Here is a 20,085-nt window from a genome sequence, read left to right as displayed (position 1 = left end):
GGGGCCACACCTTTGCCAGTATCCCTGCACATCACTGCCATGTTGACCTCCCTAACCCATGACTCTTCCCTGATCCCCAACTGCTTCCTGGACTCATGTCCCATCTTCTGGGCTAAGCATAATGTTCTTTTCTTTCTACCACGCTTCCTCCAAGGTCATCCTGGGAGCTTTAGAATTTGACTCATTCATTCGTCTACACATCCCGAGCACCCACTGCATAGGGCACAGCGTTCAGCCCTGAGGACATGAGTTCAATCAGACCCAGGCTCTGCTTGAGGAGCTGTGATGGCCAATTTTGAGTGTCAACTTGGCTAGGCCATGGCACCCCCGTGTTTGACCAAACATCAGTCCAGATGTTGTTGTGAAGGTACTTTTTAGATGTGACTAACATTTAAATTCATAGACTTTGAGTAAAGCAGATGACCCTCCATAATATGGATGGACCTTGTCAAAATCAGTTGAAGGCTTTAGGAGAAAAGACTAAGATCCCCGGAAGGAAAGAACATTCTGCCTTCAGACTGCCTTTGGACTCAAGCCACAACATCCACTTTTCCCTGGGACTCCAGCCTACCAGCCTGTCCTACAGATTTTGGACTTGCTGGCCTCCACAATCATGTGACCCAATTCCTTAAAATAACTCTCTCTCTCTTTTTCTCTGTCTTGTCTCTCTCTCTCTCTCCACACACACACACACACACACACACACACCCTATTGGTTCTGTTTCTCTCGAGAACCATGACTAATACAGGAGCTCATCATCTAGCGGGAAATACACAGGCTGTGACATCCTCTCATGATGCTAAATTCACATTTGATGTGAAGACACAGGAAAATGGAAGAACAGGCAATTTTTTTCCCCAGACTTTGTGTGTCTGTGCTATGTGCATTTTTCAGAGAAAAGTATCAAAGAATTTTGGAACCCCTAAAAAGTCAAGAACCACTGAATTTCCTGGTCTTGAACAGCTCTTCCAGCTCTGATGGTCTGTAATTCAGTGGGACACAAAGCTTTAGTGTAGTTGGTTTTGCTCTCGACCAGGGATTGGTTGAGAGCAAAACCAGAGGGTCTCTGGTCCCTCCACCAGGGACCTAGAAGGCTTTTGGTGCCATTCCAAATGAAAGCACCAAGGAGTGATAGGAAGTGTCCTAAATCCAGAATCTGATATTTATCAGAATCTGATAACTCTGTCTCTACCATTTACCAGCTCAGTGACCCAGGACATGTCACTTAACCTCTCTGAGCCTTGATTTCCTCATTTGCAAAATGGAAATAATACCATCCCACAGAGTAACTGAGAGTCTTAAAGGAGATGACAAACGTGACTGATCGGCTCAGGGCCTAATCCACAGAGGGACTGTAAATGTCCCTCTATCTATTTATTCCTATGGATACCCTCAAGGCCTGAGATGACACCATCCTCAGTTTGTAGGACTTCAGCATAAGCCAGCCAGCATCAAGCTGCTTTCCTTCCAGTCATAGACACACTTGCCCGCTGACTCAGTTTGGACCCAAACCACAGGGAGAGAAACCTAACACACATGCTCTTTTGAATCCAAACTCCTAGGATGGGACAAATCCTTTTCTCTTGTAGAGGAAGTCTTGCTTTTCTCAGCTGCCGATCAGAGATAATTACACCTCCTTCAAAGAATTGTCACAATGCCAGGACGTAGGTGCTTTACAAATGCCCTTCTCTCCTTTCAAATCCAGAAGGCAGAGAGTGTGGGGGCCTGGAGTCTGGGATCTGGAGTCAGAGAGAAGGGCCTTTTGGTTCTGCCTGACAGCATCGTGGTCTCAGGGCTTGGTTTGGCCCAGTATCAAACAAGGTTAGTAAAATGAGGCATCTCATAGTTTGCAAGGATTTAATGAGTTGTCATACAAGGCTTGAGCTCCTGTCTAGGGGTTGTCAGCAAGTATTCTTATTATTTTTACTGTTACCCTATCCTTACAGGAAAAGGTGGTCAGTAGACTGCCCACACCAAGTTCTTGCTGTAAATTTCCCCTTTGCCTACCCTCTTTTGAACTGGCGCTCTACCACTTGCCAGAGGAGACCTGGCAAATGCCTTTTGGAAAGGTACGTCTCACTTTCCTTTCTGGATCACTAAGCTGGGCAGGCAATTAGCTCTCATCCCCCTTTCCAGATGTGACATCTGAGGTCCGAGAGGTGAAGCCACTTGCCCAGTGGGGCAGGGCCAGGAAGCAGCGGGAGAGTTGTCCACTCCCAATTGTTTCTGCTTCATCTTACTGACTGCATGGGGGTCAGGAGGCTGATGCAGCAGCAAGAACCTTGGCAAGAGCTTCCTGGTCAGGGGGTCACAGAGCAGGAGAAAGCATGGGAATTTTATCCCTATTTATGTCCTGTTTAACTTGGCCCTGCCCATAGCTGGCAAAGCCAAACTGCCAGCAGAGTCCTTGCCCTTGGGTGGCCATCAGGAATTCTGACTTCTAATTTGGGCTGATTACTTTGGACAAGTTGCCCAGCCTCCCTATTCTCATCTTCCCATTTATAAGTCTGGGATAATAATAGCTTCCTCTCTTTGGGGAACATTTCAATGGCTTTTTTTTTTTAACAGAGTTACATCATTTGTTCTCCTTAATTTGCTTTGTTTGGATAGGCAGGAAATTATTTTCAGCCAGCAGCCAGTAATCACTAAGTACACTGACAATTTGTAAAAAAATTAACTGCCAAATGTATTTCAAGACTAGGTCTCTATTTGCCAATGAAACATTCCCCCAGGAGTGGGTCTTAGCTGACATTCAGGCACCACGTGGCTGTGGTTAGAGGTTGGACTGGAATAGAAGGCACACTGGGCTGAAAGTTAGGGAGCCCCAGGTGAGGCTGGGAGACCCTGGTGAAGTCATTTCACCTGTCTGAGTCTCTGATTCTTCAACCACAAAAGGAGGGAGTTGGACTAAAAGACCTCTAGGGTCCTCTTCAGCAATGCCGCTCTGACTCCACCTATGGTCATCATTTAATAAAAGTACTTCTCAGTCATCCTGGTCCCCCCTAACCCTCACCCTTCCCTAGTCAGCCTCCAGACAGCTACCAGCATAAATCTAATCATGTCACTACCTGTTTGAAACTCCTCTGACAGCAGACGAAGGGACATGAAAATCACGATCTGTCCATGCAAAGGTACAACATGCAATCATTTAAAATAAGTATAAAGAAGAACTTTCAGTAACATAAGGAAATGAAGAGCTTAATTTAGGTGAGAAAGGCAGGATGCAAAATTATGCAATAATAGCTCAATGATTAAAAATGCATAAGGCAAAGACTAGAAGGAAATGTTACAAGATGTTAATAGCAGTCAATTGACTCAGCCTACCAAGTGCCAGAGCTGGGACTTGAACTCAGGTCCTTGGGTGAAGACAATGTGGACTAGGTGTTAGAGAAATAGCATGGACTATAAATGGCCAAAACTTTGAAGAATTCAAAAACAAAAGGGTATTGGAATTGTACCAAGAGAACCTATTTAGAGAATTCATCACTGTTATCTGCCATGCACTTTACCATGGATTATAACTGAATAAAGTTAGTTGACGCATTTTTTTCCAGATCATTCACTTGATCCCCTCCCTTCAATAAAATTTCTGCACGTTAAGAAGGCATGTTTTGTTCATTCTTCAGAATCCTCCGAATATCTGTAGAAGCTAAGCAATAAATCTTTGGCACCTTAAGCAGTGAATCTTTTTATTTATCCATTAGATCTCCATTAGATGTCTTGGATTAAATAGCTAAATGACTCAGTAGTTCAAATAAAAATCATGTCTTTTTTCTCGGGCTGGACCACTGCCTTTGAAATTACACTCTCTTTAAAAAGATAGGTCATTTCTCTTGGTCTTAGCACTTGAAGAATCTGAGATGCTCCAGCATGCCAAACTTAACAACCCCCTCTCCTACTAATCACCAGGGTTTTCTGGACATAGCTATAACGTCACACTCATTGATCACAGACACGTCCCCCAGGCTGAGGCTCAATTCCTGGATAACAGGAGATAATATGAACTAGACAAGTATAGACCCAAGAGGTAGGTAAAAATCACTGGATGTATTATTTTCTTAAATAAAAGGGTTCACTTTAAACAAGTAAAAACTACCCTGTTTCGTAAGATGATGGGGTACAAGGCCATTGACACTAGGAAAACAATCCACCTAAATGATCGAGAAGGAACCATTCATTCAAGTTAACGAGTATTCCATGGGGCAAATCTCTTAAAACAAAAAAAATATATAAGGCAAGACACCTGGCAGTATTTTCTCAGGAACAGCACTGCACTTGGAATTGGAGGCCAGGATTCAAATCCCAAGCTCTGCTATTTCCTGCATGGGTTTTTTGCAAGTTCCCAAGCCTCCTTAAGCTTCATTATTGCCATAAAAAAAATGAGCCTCAGGGCTCATGAGAGTAGAAGTTCTCAATCTGCAGCCATGAACCTCTAGGGGCTCCATAGATATGCAGCCTTCAAATGTGAGATGGATATCTGTAGTCTTTGCCTTCCCTGTATCCATTGCCCCATCTCACGGTAACGATACCCTAATTTTCCTTTGGAAAACCACCCCTGTTCCACTCTTCACATGGTTCGGGTGGGGTCCACCCACCCCATGTTACAGTGACAGGCATGTGGCCAATCCAGCATCTATCCCACTGTCCACAGGGATGGCATCAAGCCTGGGTGGACTTTTAACAGAACCATGAGAAAGAGCTGTGCTCTTTATGTTAGGGCTGCTCAACTGGTGGAATGTCAGCCTCCTTTGCTGATGGGCATATTTGCCATCACCTGGGGAGATCCTTCCTGAAAAGAAAGCCAACAACTCAACAGTGCAAAGAGATAGAAAGAGACAGGCTCCCAATGGCATTCTTTGGACTCCTGGATCCAGCCATGCCTAAAGTTTTATCTTCTCCAAAGCTTTTGAGGACCATGAACCATGAACCATTGCATTGTCTTTTGGTATATGCCACTTGTGATCAACAGAATCCTAACCAAGTCAAGAGAGTTCATGAATTCCTTGAAACCATATGCAAATTGTGTGTAAATCTTCATAGGTATACTGTCCCAGAGAGAGGATCAGTATTCTTAATGGACTCCTGAACTAGAAAGATTAAAACTGACTATCCAATGATCACATTTTACAGACGAGACAGCTAAGACTCAAGTCAACAGAGTAAATTGCCTCAAGTCACACAGCAAGTTGGTGACAGAATATGGACCAGAATCCAGTTCTGCTGACTCATCCTAACCCTATATCTTCCTCTTCACCAGTACAGCCCACCCCTGGCCACTCACAATCACCTGGGAGCTGCTAACCATAACCGTGTGCAAGCTCTGCCCTAGACCAACTAAGTCAGAATGTCTAGGAATGCAGATCTGAGCACTGGTATTTTAAAAAGCCCCCTGGAAGATTCTAACATGGAGTTAGGATGGCGAACTCTTGCTTTACAACATGAATACAATGATGAAGGTATGCACAAACCAACTTGGGCAATATTCATTAGTAAACATTAAATAAAAATACCTTACTAACACAAAATTAAATATCTTACTTTATCCATGCACTGTGCTAGGTGTTTAGGTGCAAAATTGGAAAACACATAGGCCCTGTGCTGAAAAGCACTTCATCTCTTGTGTAAAAAAAAAGGAAGAACCATCCATCAAAAAGGGGCTACTTTCCATCTGCAGCAAAATGGAATTCTTGGCAGCCCTGTCTTCAAATCCTCAGCCACCTAATTCTCTCTTGGTCTCTCAAATTAAGTAAACAGTTCCTTTAGCAGATACAGCCGAGTGCTTGCATCTGCTGGAAACAGTCCTCTGCAGGGAATGTCAAGCATTTGAGTATATTTACAAAAATGCCCTGTAAGGGTAGGGTTTTTGCATGCGGTCAAAGTTAAATTGCTATCAGTGTAAAATAGATTGTTTTATCTATAAGGTGTTTTATGTAAGCCTCATGGTAACCACGAAGGAAAAACCTACAGCAGAATCACAAAAGATAAAGAGAAGGGAATCAAGCAGACTGGTGCGGAAAATCATTAACTCACAAAAGAAGGCAGCAACGGAGGAAGAAAGGAACAAGGGAACTACAAAACAGCAAGAAAACAATTAATAATGTGGTGTCAGTAATCCTTACTTATCAATAATTACTCTAAATGTAAATGAATTGAATTCTCCAAACAAAAGACATACAGTAGTTGGATGGATTAGAAACAAGACCCAACCATATGCTGCCTATAAGAGACTCACTTCAGCTTTAAGGACACACATAGGCTCAAAGAGAAGAGATGGGAAAAGATATTCCATGTAAATGGAAATGAAAAGAGAGCAGGGGAAGCTATACATCCATCAGACAAAATACTTTAAGCCAAAATAGTGACAGGAGACAGAGAAGGTCATTATATAATGATAAAGGAGTCAATTCAGCAAGAAGATATACCAATCATAAATATATATGCACCCAACATCAGAGCACCTAAAGATATTAAGCAAATACTAGCAGAGCTGAAGGGAGAAATAGACAACAATACAATAATAGTAGGGGACTTCAATATCCCACGTTCAGCAATGGATGGATCATCCAGACAGAAAAATCGACACAGAAATATTGGACTTGAATCACATTTTAGAACAAAGGGACCTAGTAGACATATACAGAACATTCCATCCAACAGCAGCAAAATACACATGCACACAGAACATTATCTAGCATGGATCAAATGATTGGTCACAAAACAAGCCTTAACTAATTTAATAAAATTGAAATCATACCAAGTATCTTTTCCAAACACAATGATACAAAACTAGAAACCAAGAACAGGAGGAAAGTTGGAAAATTTAATACATTCCTGAACAACCGATGGGTCAAAGAAGAAATCAAAAGGAAAATCAAAAAAAATCTTGAAACAAATGAAAATGGAAACTCAACATATCAAAACCTATGGGATGCTGAAAAGCAGTTCTAAGAGGGATGTTTATAGCAATAAATGCCTATATTTAGAAAAAAGAAAGATATCAAATAAATGACCTAACTTTATACCTCAAGGAACTGGAAAAGAAGAAAAAATTAAGCCCAAAGTTAGCAGAAGGAAGGAAATAATGATAAGAGCAAAAATAAATAAAACAGAGACCAGAGAAATGATAGAAAAGATTAACAAAGAGTTGGCTTTTAGAAAAGATAAATGAAGTTGACAAACTTTTAGCTGGACTAACTAAGAAAAAAAAGAAGACTCAAATAAAATGAGAAATGAAAGAGGAGCCATTACAACTGATACCATAAAAATACAAAGGAGCATAGACTACTATGAATAATTATACATCAACAAATTGGATAACATGGAAGAAATAGATACATTTCTAGAAACATACAACGTACCAATACTGAATCATGAAGAAATAGAAAACCTGAACAGACCAATACTGAGTAAGGAAATCGAACTGGTAATCAAAAACCTCCCAACAAGGAAATGCCCAGGACCAGATGGTTTCACTGGTGAATTCTACCAAACATTTAAAGAAGAGTTAATGCCAATTCCCCTCTAACTCTTCCCAAAAGTTAGGTAGGAGAAAACACTCCCAAACTCATTTTACCCTGATACCAAAGCCAGATATGGACACTACAAGAAAAGAAAACTATAGACTAACCTCCCTGATGAATAATAGATGCAAAACTTCTCAACGAAATATTGGCAAACCAAATTCAACAGTACATTAAAAGGATCATATACTATTATCAAGTGGGATTTAACTTTGAGATGCAAGGATGGTTCAATACACTCAGATCAATAAGTGTGATACACCACATTAACAGAATGAAGGGTAAAAATCATGTGATCATCTTGATAGATGCAGAAAAAGTATTTGACAAACGACATCCCTTCATGATAAAAACACTCAACAAACTGGGTGTAGAAGAGACATACCTCAACATAACAAAGGCCATAGATGACAAGTTCACAGCTAACATCATAATACATGAAATCATAAAAGCCTGAAAGTACTTCCTCTAAGATCAGGAGCAAGACAAGGGTGCCCACTCTCACCACTCCTATTCAATATAGTACTGGAAGTCTTAGCCAGAGCAATCAAGCAAGAGAGAGAAATTAAAGACATCCAAATTAGAAAGGAAGACTTAAAACTGTCTTAGTTTGCAGATGATACAATCTTACGCATAGAAAATCCTAAAGTTGCCACCGAAAGACTTAGAACTAATCAGCAAATTCAGTAAAGTTGCAAGATACAATATCAACATACAGAAACCAGTTGCATTTCTATACACTAACAACAAAACATCTGAAAAAGAAATAAAGAAAACAATGTCATTTACAATAACAACAAAAACAATAAAAGACTTAGGAATAAATTTAACCAAAGAAGTGAAAGGTCTGTACACTGAAAACTATGCAACTAGGGTGAAAGAAATTGAAGACACAAATGGAAAGATATTCCATGTTCATGGAGCAAAAGAATTAATGTGCTAAAATTCCCACCTAGATTCAATGTAATCCCTTTCAAGATTCCAATGGCATTTTTCACAGAATTAGAAAAAAAAATCCTAAAATGTGTATGAAACTACAAAACACCCAGAATAGTCAAAACAATCCTGAGAGAGAAGAACAGAGGCGATAAACACTTCCTGATGTCAAACTATCCTACAAAGCTATAGTAATGAAAACAGCATGGTACTGGCATAAAAATAGACACATAGACCAATGGAACAGAATCAAAAGCCCAGAAATAAACCCAAGCATATACACTCAACTAGTATTTGACAACAGAGCCAAGAAGACTCAACAGTGAAAGACAATCTCTTCAATAAATGGTGTTAGGAAAACTGGATGACCACATGCAGAAGAATGAACTTGGACCTCTATCTTACACAACTCACAGTGCATAAAATTAACTCAAAATGGATTAAAGACTTAAACATAAGAACTGAAAACATAAAACTGCTAGAAGAAAACATAGAGAAAAAGCTGCTTGACATCAGTCTTGGCAACCAGTTTTTGGATATTACAGCAAAAGCACAAACAACGAAAGCAGAAAATTAATAAGTGGGACTACATCAAACTAAAAAGCTTCTGCACAACAAAAGAAACAATCAACAAAATGAAATGGCAAACTACAGAATGGGAGAAAATATTTGCAAATCATATATCTGATAAGGGGCTATATCCAAAATATATTAAAAATTCATACAGCTCCATAGCAAAAAAAACAAACAATCCAATTTAAAAATGGGCAGAGGAACTGAATAGAGAATTTTTTAAATACATACAAGTGGCCAACAAGTACATGAAAAGGTACTCGATATCACTAATCATCAGGGACATGCAAATCCAAGCCACATGAGATATCACCTTTCACCTGTTAGAGTGACTATCAACAAAAAAACAAGAGTTAGGGTCGGGCGCCCCTCCTTGGATCAGTCACTCTGGTGGGCGTTGCAGCCAAAGGGGTGGCTATGTGATTGGAGCTTAACTGCTACTTATGGAAGTCCCACTGCAATAAGCAGACAGTAAGGCAGGAGTCCACGACACTGAGGGTATATCCCTCATTTCACCTCTCACTTTGCTTTGCCAATCTTGGCTTGCTTGTTCCTGCTCTTTTAGATTTTTTAGGGCAAGGATCCTGTTTCCTCCACTGTGCTTAGCACAGTATCTGCCTCACAGTGGCCTCTCGTTTCTCAGTACATTTCTAACTGAATGATAGTAGATAGCATTTATTGAGCCCTACCTTGGGCCAAGGACAATGCTATGTGCTCTATATGCATCAACCCATTTAAGCATTACAGCAACTTTATGCGATGGATTTTATTCACTCTGTTTTTCAGATGATCAAACTGAGTCTCATCAAGGGAAAGTAATTTGCTTAACATCACACAACCCGTTAAGTGGTGGATGTGGAATTCAAACTCCTATCTATATGACTTCTCATGATGCTAAGTCTTTTAAAATTAATGAGTAGATGTTAGCATAACTGATTTGATTAAACACCAAGAACTAGTGGCAAAATAATTGTTTAAAATTGCATTCTACTAAAAAGTGATAAGTATGTGGCCACATTCAGAAGGACCTCTGAGTATTACAGTTGATGTGTGTTTTCTGTGAAGACAACAACACATTCACACCATACTCAAGGAGCAAAGATGTAGGCTGGCACTATGTTAAACACAACTTAATTAATAATGATGTTCTAAGTGAAAACAATAAAATTATGAATGAAGTTGCCTGCCAGCCTTTTCTACTCGGCACAGCCAGCCTAATCTTAGGCCCTTACCTGTCTGCATTATGCACTTGGCCTCTGAATGTCAGTGACTTACAGTCTGTAATTAACATACAATTAGCATCCAGGGTTCCCTCTAGCTTATATTTCTTTGCTGGAGCCAATAGCTCTAAAGAATAAAAGCTAAATCTAACTTCCTCAATTCCTTATTTTGTAATTCAAATACTCTTTGAGTATTTGCCTCCTCCCATACTCTTCAAAGAGTGGTCTACACTCTCTCCGTTCACTAGCCCTAGAATAGGTCTTGTACGTTCCTTCTTCTACACCTTTGCTCATGCTATTCCAGCCGTAGTGTTTGCTTTCTCACCTCACCTAGGACTCATTTAGCCCTATAATTTCTTCAAGGACCAATGAACCAACACAAAGTGAATGTGAGTAGTTTACATATTCCCTTGCCATCACTGCCCGAGGAGGTGTTTAATGTTTGACATAGGAAGTGTAAGGTGCTGCAAGATGGGAGCTCTGTTTTCAATTCGGACTTTGTATCAGTCGGTTTTTGCTGTGTAACAAATAAGAACAAAAATCTTGGTGTCTCATAACAATAAGCTTGCACATCTACAAGACAGCTGGAGTTCAGTTGATCTAGGCTGAGGTCCTTCAGGTTTGGCTCCAAGTGCAAGTTGAGTCTGGGTATGCTCCATATGTTTCCCCTCCTCCTTGGTGTAGGAGCTTCCTAAGGCATGTTATTCTCATGGCAAAAGACAGGAGCACTAGTGAGTAAGCCCAACCAGGCAAGCATATTTCAAGCTTCTGCTCAGAGCACATCTGCTAGCATCCCATTGGCCAAAGCTAATCACATGGTCAAGGCCAAAGTCAGGGAGTGGAGACAGTCCTTTCCTCTTATGGGGATGGAGGAAGGGAGTGAATATTTGCTGAACGATAATCTAAACTCTACAGACACTACCATGTATTCAAAAAGTCTCTTCTTTTGCCATAGCAAGCTGGAGAATGCAACCCAAACAAAGAGGCAGAAAGCATATCTAAGGCGTACAGATGGCCGAGAAGAAGAGCAGAGCTGCAGTACACACAGCCCCTCCTTGGGTAACGAGTGAAGTTAGCAGAGCACTCTGGAGAGCACGTGGCAGAGCAGCAACATCTTCTCAGAGGAATGTGTTCTTGGCAGTGACTTAGGGGGAACTCCACTCTGGTGTCATCATACACAGCTGATGGGAGCGTGACCTGATGCAAATGTTTTATAGGGAAATTTGTCAGTACATGTCACAATTTTTAAATGCACATGCCCTTTGATCTAGCAATCCCACTGCTAGGGATGTGCTCTATGGATAAAAACTAAGTACACACAAATTAGACTCATTTGTTTGTTATAGCAAAAAACTCCTTAAACGAAAATAAGTAAAAGTAGAAAACAAAGAAAGAAAGCAAATAGAGTACTCATCTCTAAAGGCCTGGTTGAGTGAATTACAGTACATCCATATGGCCTATTATAAAGCTATTAAAAATAATAAGTTAAATCTATACATACTAATTCATTCATTAAAAGAAAACTATTTATTGTGTGTCTGCCATGTGCCAAATCCTTTTCTTAGCTCTTGAGATGTAGCACAAAATGGGACATGTAGGGTCTCTCTTCTCAAGGAGAAAGAATGGTAGGAGAGAATTAACAAGCCAAGAAATAAATAAGATAACCTCAGGAAGTGATAAGTGCTATGTGAAGATACAACAGGATGATGTGCTAAAGGGAGCCTGGGAGCCTTTGATGGGTGTCCACAGGCGGCCTCTCTGAGAAAGTGAAGTCAGAGCTGAGACTGGAATGAACGAGAAGGGGCCAACTGCTTCTTAAAGAATATGAATGTATAGGGGAAGAGCATTCTAGGACGAGGACACAGCAAGGGCAAGGGCCCTGAGGTGGGAATGAGCTTGGTTTTTCAAGGAAAGGACCAAATGCCAGTGTGGCTGGAGCAGAGTGAGTGGGGGAAGTAGTGGTACAAGATGAAGTTGGAGAAGAGCTAGAAGACCCACGTCTCCTCTGTTCCACCTCTTACATTCCTGTCCTCGGTTCTTCCATCTGTAAAAAGAACTTACTAATCGTTGACAGCTTTTATCTCCTAGGATGTCTGCAAGAAGTCTGTGCGATAGGCAGCACAGACAACTCATTCCCCACTTTACAGGCGAGGAAACTGAGACTCAAAGAGTTTAGTGACTTTGCCCCAAATCGCACATTTTGTGGTCGGCAGAATCAGGACGCGACTTCAGGTCTCCTGATTGCTATCACAATGCTCTTTCCACTATATCATAATCTCTTCCACCTCATTTACGTATTTCAAGAACAGTACCCCCAAATCTTTTGGCGAGTCTTTATAACCTCCAATTCTTTTTAAGAGGGATTTAACCCCAGTGATACAGATACATTGAGTTTTTCAGTCTGCAGCTTAGAGGCTCCCGTGGGTTTTATTTTCAATATAGTTTGTTGTTTCCACATCTATCTCTCTGACCGGAATGTGAGAGGTCAGCGTGCTGGCACTGTTCACTGTTCACTCGGGTAGGCAGAGACATTAAGGGGTGGAATATATGGAGAGGGCCTCCACTGTGCCCACTCTACACATCCAAGGTCACACAGCTTGTAAACTGTGAGACTAGAATTTGAACTGATATCCAACCCAGTCGAAAAAGCGTGTTCTTTCCAGTTATTGGGATGGTGCATGTGAAAGACCACGGAGAGCACCAGACACGCGGTAACAGCTCGGTGGACTTTGGTTGCCATTATTGTGTCACACACTGCATTGTTGGAAGGGTCTCTCCCTAGTCAGTAGTCATCCAGTCTAATGACAAAGAACCTACCCAAGGATCCACGGGATTAAACAGATCAGGTCGTGAGGATTCCAGATGATTCCCATGCCATGAATCTTCCCTCCGTAATTCACACAAAAGCCTGGCAGTCTCGCTCCATTTCTCAGAACAGAATCTGCTGGGGGCTGGGAGATTAATCAGACTTCATTAATTCTGCAAAATAAACCGTGGCATGTTTACCCGCGCACTCAGAGGCATTGTCATTAATCACCCAAATTAAAGCTCACCTGTCTGAGTAGAGGCACAGTCTGCACTAGGGCCCCGCGAGCAGCAGGGCACGGCATCCGTGGTGTCCCCATGGCTTCGTTTCTTCCCGAGCCTTCCCGTGACCGGCAGGACCAGCTGCACGATGCTGCAGTTTGATCATTAACAGAGTCATGAACATTAGCCTCGTGGTTTTGAAGGGGCTCTAGTGCTGTGTATGTATTTTGCTTGGAATAAGTAAAGACTAAGCTACATTCACAGCACACTAGAAGTTTGAGAGGCACTGATTTGTTTCTTCAAGCCATAGCTTCTAAAGGCAAAGGCTGACCAGGCCTTAGAGATCCAGAAGAATTAGGAATGTGGCCAAGGTCACACAAGTCATTAATAGCAGATCTGGAACCAGAACTCGGGACTCCTGATTCTCAGTCTAGCATTCTTTCCACTTCAGTGCATCTGCCTAAGGGCTTGGGGTTAATAAGAATGCATTAAAATATATTTACTCCTTACTGCTTACACTGGTATCAGTCATGTGACTTCCTTTGGCCACAGAATAGAAGCCGCCCCATTGCAAGCAGCCGTGGAAATGTGCTTGCGCAGTTGGGTGTGCTCTGCCTTCAGCATGAGAGGATGGTACCCTGAGGAGCCCATGGGTCCAAGGATGATGAGAGACTCATGGAGAAAACCCAGACCCAGCTTGCAGCTTAGAGGCGCCCAGTCCTATCCAGCCTGGTTCAGCTGGTTCCCAGCTGATGCGCAGACACAGGAGTGAAATAAATGCCTGTCTCTGAGATTTTTGTGGTTGCGTATCATGCAACAGTAGTTGACTGATGCAAGACTCATTCTGCAAACAAACGTACAATTTCTGTGATGCAGAATGATGCATTAGAAGGAGCTTGGGCTTTGGTGGAGTTTAATTTGAATCTTGGTTTGGGCATTTAGTTACTTTGGGACCTCAGGAAAATCATTAAAACTCTCTCAGACCCAATTTCCCAAACTCTGAAATGAAAGTGATAATATTTACCCATAGGGAGATACTATGGATTGAATTAGCTCCTCCCTAAAATCATATAATGAAGCCTTAACCCCCAGTGTGCCTGTGTTTGGAGATGGGGCCTCAAAGGAAGTAATTAAGGTTAAGTGACTTCACAGGGTGGGGCCCTGATCCTACGGGAGCAGAGTCCTTATAGGAAGAGACACCAGAAGGCTAGCTTGCTCGCTCACTCTCTCCCTCCCTCCCTGTCCCTCCGTCCTTGTCTCCGTTTCTCCCTTCCTCTCTCTTCCTTTCCTCCTACTATGTGAGGACACAGCAAGAAGGCTGGAAGAGAGTCTCACCAGAAACCAAACCCTGCTGATCTTGGACTTCCCAGCCACCAGAAGTGTGAGAAATAAATTTCTGTTGTTAAAGCTACTCAACCTGTGGTATTTTGTCATAGCAGACCAAGCAGACTACCACAGGGCATGATCAGAACTAGAAATTCCGAATTTTATATTACCTGCCTAGCACAGAGTGGGGTTTAGATCACAAACCTCTAGCCAGAGAGCTGAGAAAGGTCAGTTTTAACTACATTGAAAATTAGTATGTCAGAAACGCATTCTTCTCTAATATGGTCATAAAACCCTGATTTTTAGCTGGGCACATGACACCCAAAATAAAAACTATATTTCCCAGATTTCTCTGCAGTTAATGTGATTTGGCTATGTGACAAAAAGTTCTTCCCAAGATGTCAATGGAAGGGCCATGTACAACTACCGTCCGGGACATGTCCTTAAAAAGAGAGGGGACATCCTTCCCCCTTTCCTTATTCTTCTTACTGGCTTGAATGTGGACATGATGGCTGGAGCTCAAGCAATCATTTTGGAGTGGGAAACCACATGCCATGCAATGAAGAAAGAATGGGGAGGGAGCCTAGGTTCTGACACCTTGGTGCCAAATGTCAACCACCTGCCTATGGACTTCTTTAACATGAGAGAAGAATAAACTAACTTGATTAAGCCACTATCATTTAGAGCAGCCCTAGACAGCATCACTTAGGAGCTTGTTAGAAATGCCACTTCTCGGTCCCCACTACAGACCTACTTAACCAACATCTCTGTGGCCCAGGAATCTGTGTTTTAGCAAGCTCTCCAGGTGATTCCTATGCTCACTAAGGTCTGAGAGGCACTGATGTAGAATTGTCCACCACAGAGCCCGAAACCGATAACTGACACAGTAGTCCTAAATGGCAGGCTTTGTCAAGGACTTGGTGAAAGCTTAAAAGGCAAATCATACAAAGCCAGGAAGGGCAGCAAAGCCAATAACTGACAGTGTCAAGATTTAAATGATTTTGACGAATGGAACACTGGACCAAAGCCAAGAAGAGGAAACGTAATGGGGATATATAAAAAGCAAATCAAAACGTTCTTTTTTATTGAAGGCATATAAAATGTTCTTGTCTTTGACTCATTAAATTAAAAGTAAAATTACATATTTTAAAATACAGCAAATAATGCTATAAATCAATGCCAATTATGGCTAGTGAAAGGAACAAGGGAAAGGAGAGAAGATCAGGAAAGGAAATGAGAGCAAAACTTAAAGTAATAAGGAGACATAGAGTCAAAGACAGAGAGGAAGAGAACTGGGGTCCCAGTTTAGGGTCACTCTAAAATCATCTTCACATCAGAGGTAATCATCCTAATGAGTCAAATTATATTGAAACTTACTATGTGCCAGGCACTGTATTGTGTGTGTTATGCAAATTTATCCTCTCAGGAACTCCGTGAGGTAAGATCCATTATTATTATTGTTTTTCAGATGCAGAAACTGAAGCAGAGAGAGGTTGAGTAAGTTTCCCAAGGCCACACAGCCAGCACCAGGTGGAAGCAGGATATGGACCCAGGTGGCTAGAATTCTGGGCTGTGATCCTCAGCCCTCTGGTGTATTCTAGCCTTTCTGGTGGACTCTACCCTTTGGTGCTGCCCAGTTCCTGTGACTGATCCGTTTCTATGAATTGAAAGCCTGGCATAAAAATAAGGAAATCTGGTTCCCCACAGAACTGCAAATCCAGAGGTAGGGTGAGATCCAGGCGCAGGATGATTATCGGCTCCAAGGTGTCATGACAAGTACAAGTTCCTTCCATTCCTGTGTGCTGTTGTCCTCAGCATCCGGCTTCATCCTAAGGCTGCTTCCCCTCGTGGGTCTAAGATGGCAGCCAACAGTCTTGAAGCTTTGCCCTTTGTTTTTCACGCTCAGCGAGGGAGAGAAATCTTCACCCCAAGCACGGAACATACTGGAATATATATATCTATGGAGTATGCTGGATATAAAAACTGGAATAATGCAGTTTTATTGTATCAGTGTAGGCAAATGACAGTTCTTAGACAATAGGGGTCATCAGTGGGCATGCTACGAGTTGACTATAATAGATGACTCAGGACCCAACCCTGGAGTCAGGGATGGGGTCACCAAATCAGGGCTCTGTGGTACCCAGGACAAATGGGCTCCACTGTTAGTTGTTGTGATTCTCTCTTTTTTCTCCCAACGCAAATCAAGTTTCTTCATTTGTTTGAACCTAGCAAAATAATCAAGATGGAGAAAATCATAAAATATTCATTAGAAAGCAACTTGGACGGGCTGGCCCAGTGGCATAGTAGTTAAGTTCATGGGCTCTGCTTCAGTGGCCCAGGGTTCGGGGGTTTGGATCCCAGGCACGGACCTACACACTGCTCATCAAGCCATGCAGTGGCGGCGTTCCACATATGAAGCAGAGGAAGACTGGCATGGACCTTAGTTCAGGGACAATCTTCCTCAAGCAAAAAGGGGAAGATTGGCAACAGTTGTTAGCCTTGGTCAGGAAGATTGGCCCTGAGATAACATCTGTTGCCAATCTTCCTCACCAAAAAAAAAAAAAAAAAAAAAAAAACCACACCAACTTGGGTATAAACAATAAACCCCTCTTTAAAAATCTTCAACAGCCTTCCAATCTTCAGAGGCATCAGAGAGAAAGGTATCTGGGGCAGTAACCCTCTCACTTTCCTTTGACAGGTAACATTATATTCTGTCAGGAGGGGCCAGCATATGGGGTGGGTGGCAGAAAGTGCTTTAGGAGGAGGGGGTGTCCCGTATTTATTGAACATCTAGGTGCCAAGAATGATGTGTCATGTTTTATTATTTATTTATTTTAATCATAATGAGGAGATAATATTCTCCCCATTTTGTAGATGAGAGAACCCAGAATTTTTGTGCAATTTGCTCAGTGTCATTCACCTAGTCAAGTGACAGGGGTGGATTTCAAACTCAAGTCTATCTGATTCTACCACCGCAGTTCTTTCCACCACACTGCACCAACTTAATCTAGGATCATTTCCATTTGCTGAAATTATCAGCACTGAACTTTTTTTTTTTTTTTGAGGAAGATTAGCCCTGAGCTAACATCTGCTGCCAATCTTCCTCTTTTTGCTGAGGAAGACTGGCCCTGAGCTAACATCCGTAGCACTGAACTTTTTAACTGAGATTTCTTGGCGACTTCTTATCTGCTCTCTGGCACACATTAGTTGTGAGAACTACTCTCAGGTTATAACAGACTTTATAAAAATTTCTATTTATTGAATACTTGCTATGTGCCAAGAACTTTTCTGAGGGTCTTATGCGTAAAACCTCTGTTTATCCTGCCAACAATGCTGTGATGCAGTTTATTATGGAGAATGCTTTGAGTTGCAATGATAGAATCCCAGATCAAACATCACGTGCCAATGGCCACATCCACAATTCTTTTCTAGTTATGACTCTCTCTAGACTTAATCGCAGGTTATCTTGAATTTATCTGGCTTCAATGGGAGAATCACACTTATAATATCTCTTCCCTGAACCATTTTGTCCAATTGAAAAGATTTAATTGGTGCCACCTTAATCAATTCAGAAGTTTTAGTAAAGGGACCATACCTTCTATTGGTCCTTGCCACAAGGCTGAATTTTAATCAGCCTTTGTCACTTAAAGACTTCAGTTTTATCTTTTATTGTTTGGAAATTAGAATCAATTACATCCTCTGGTCCTCTGAGTCCTCAAATTTCTGGACATTTCTACTCCCTTCGATCTCTCCAAAATGGACAATTCTTTCCTAAGCTCAGCTTTCTCTTATAGGACGTCTTACGTGCAGACCATAGTACCTCAAGCAGGCAGGTAACATTATTTCATAACCTCTCTAACTAAAACCACAATCTCATTCAGTACATGTCTGTCTTCCCAGTGATTGCAGGTGTCAGTATTACCAAATGTGTCACCACTAGATAACGTGGGTTGCCATTTTTCCATCCTGCAATAACTTTTTACTTTCCACTTGCAAGTCTCAGATTTAATGCCTCATTATTTAGGTTTTCTGTGATAGCAGCACCTTAACTATGAGTCCCAATAGCTGTATCAATCAGCTCAGCTAAGTAACGCAGGAGTAACAACAAACAAGCCCCAAGCCCTTTACACCAGCAAAGATTTATTCCTCGCTTATGTCCATATCCTTTACAGGTTGGCTATGATTTTGCTCCATGTCCTCTTTATTCCAGGACTTACATTGCACATACAGATGCTATCTGGGACATGCCAGCTTGTGGCAGAGGAAAAAGAAAAAATGGGTACATGTTCCTCTGCTTAGAAACGGCACATGTACTTCTGGTCACGTTTGACGGACCAAAGCAAGTCATACAGTCAAGCCTGACTTCAGTGTGTGAAAAATATTCTCTTCTCACAGGGAAGGGGAGATATGCAGATATGCACAGTAAAGACGGTGGATATTTTTGAGCAAATAATACAATCTATCCAGTAGCATGCTGGTAAATATTTTAACAACGGCCTCTTGGGGGATAAAAGCCCTGATTTGTAGCAGTTGCCAATTTCCATGGTGTAAACGGCCCACAATGGCCGATTTCAAGCTACCCATGAGATGTCACCGAATGCAGCATTGGGAAGTGTACAGTCAGCTCCTGCGAGCCCGTGTCAGCAGGCTACAGCACAGCACTGAATCTCTCCTATTCTAAATCAATCAATTACTCCACCTAAATTGAGCAATACCTGTTCAGCAATATGAATATGAAATCTGGCTGTGGACTAGAGCCAAGGGGCCAAGGGAGAAGAATATTATATGACTCACCATAAACCTGCCTTGAGCCTAAACCAAGGCTTTGCAGAAGGATCAGGGGGACTTAGACAGCTCAAAACTGTCTTCACATTATTTGCTATTACCATATTAATTGGCAAATTCAAGTGGAGAGTAAGAATGTGAGATTGAAATAAAAGTCATCTTTTGCCTTTATAAACAAGATTCAGCCCCAGTTCCTCTTTTGCAGAAATTCTTATTTAGGACTTGCCTCTCCTCCAAGAAAAGTAAAGTATAGATCATTCAAAACCCCTTAATTCCAAATTATTCGTGATAGGAGTTGCCTGATTTTTTTTTAGTATATTTACCATATTAACTTTCTTTCAGTAAAATCTTTGTTTAAAATGTCCCTGAGCTTGGAATTAGCTGTTACATACATAAGTCTTAAGTTATTTTTTTTCAGAGAATACCCTGGAAGCACATTGACATCCCCACTTCGGTGGCATTGAGCAAGCTGCATACGTGCCCTGAATTTCTGTTTCCCCACACGTAAGATGGAATAACAACTCCTTCCTGGCTATTCCTTATAACCTTGCATGGCTGTTATGAGGCTTAAATAACTGGCATATATAAAGCAACTAACAGAGTCCCTGGCACAGGGTGGTCACTCAATAAATAATCCTTATCATGTATTACTGAAGATACTGAAAAGAATTTTCGTGATTATTATTGAGACGTGGGA

The 20,085-nt window shown here is 41.6% G+C and overlaps 1 long non-coding RNA gene across 1 annotated transcript; it reads right to left on the bottom strand.

Annotated features, from left to right (window-relative positions):
* Positions 1 to 3,698: 3,698 nt before the first annotated feature.
* Positions 3,699 to 13,729, bottom strand: LOC106840177 (uncharacterized). Its single transcript, XR_001400328.3, has 3 exons — positions 13,304 to 13,729; positions 13,068 to 13,201; positions 3,699 to 11,447 (listed from the first exon to the last, which is right to left on the bottom strand). It is a non-coding gene; the product is annotated as an uncharacterized lncRNA (long non-coding RNA).
* Between the last annotated feature and the right edge of the window lie 6,356 nt (positions 13,730 to 20,085).

The sequence above is a fragment of the Equus asinus genome, chromosome 12 (assembly GCF_041296235.1).
Source record: "Equus asinus isolate D_3611 breed Donkey chromosome 12, EquAss-T2T_v2, whole genome shotgun sequence".
NCBI classification, from domain to species: domain Eukaryota; kingdom Metazoa; phylum Chordata; class Mammalia; order Perissodactyla; family Equidae; genus Equus; species Equus asinus.
Note: the sequence above shows the minus strand (reverse complement) of the source record. Positions and strands in the feature narration are given on the sequence as shown.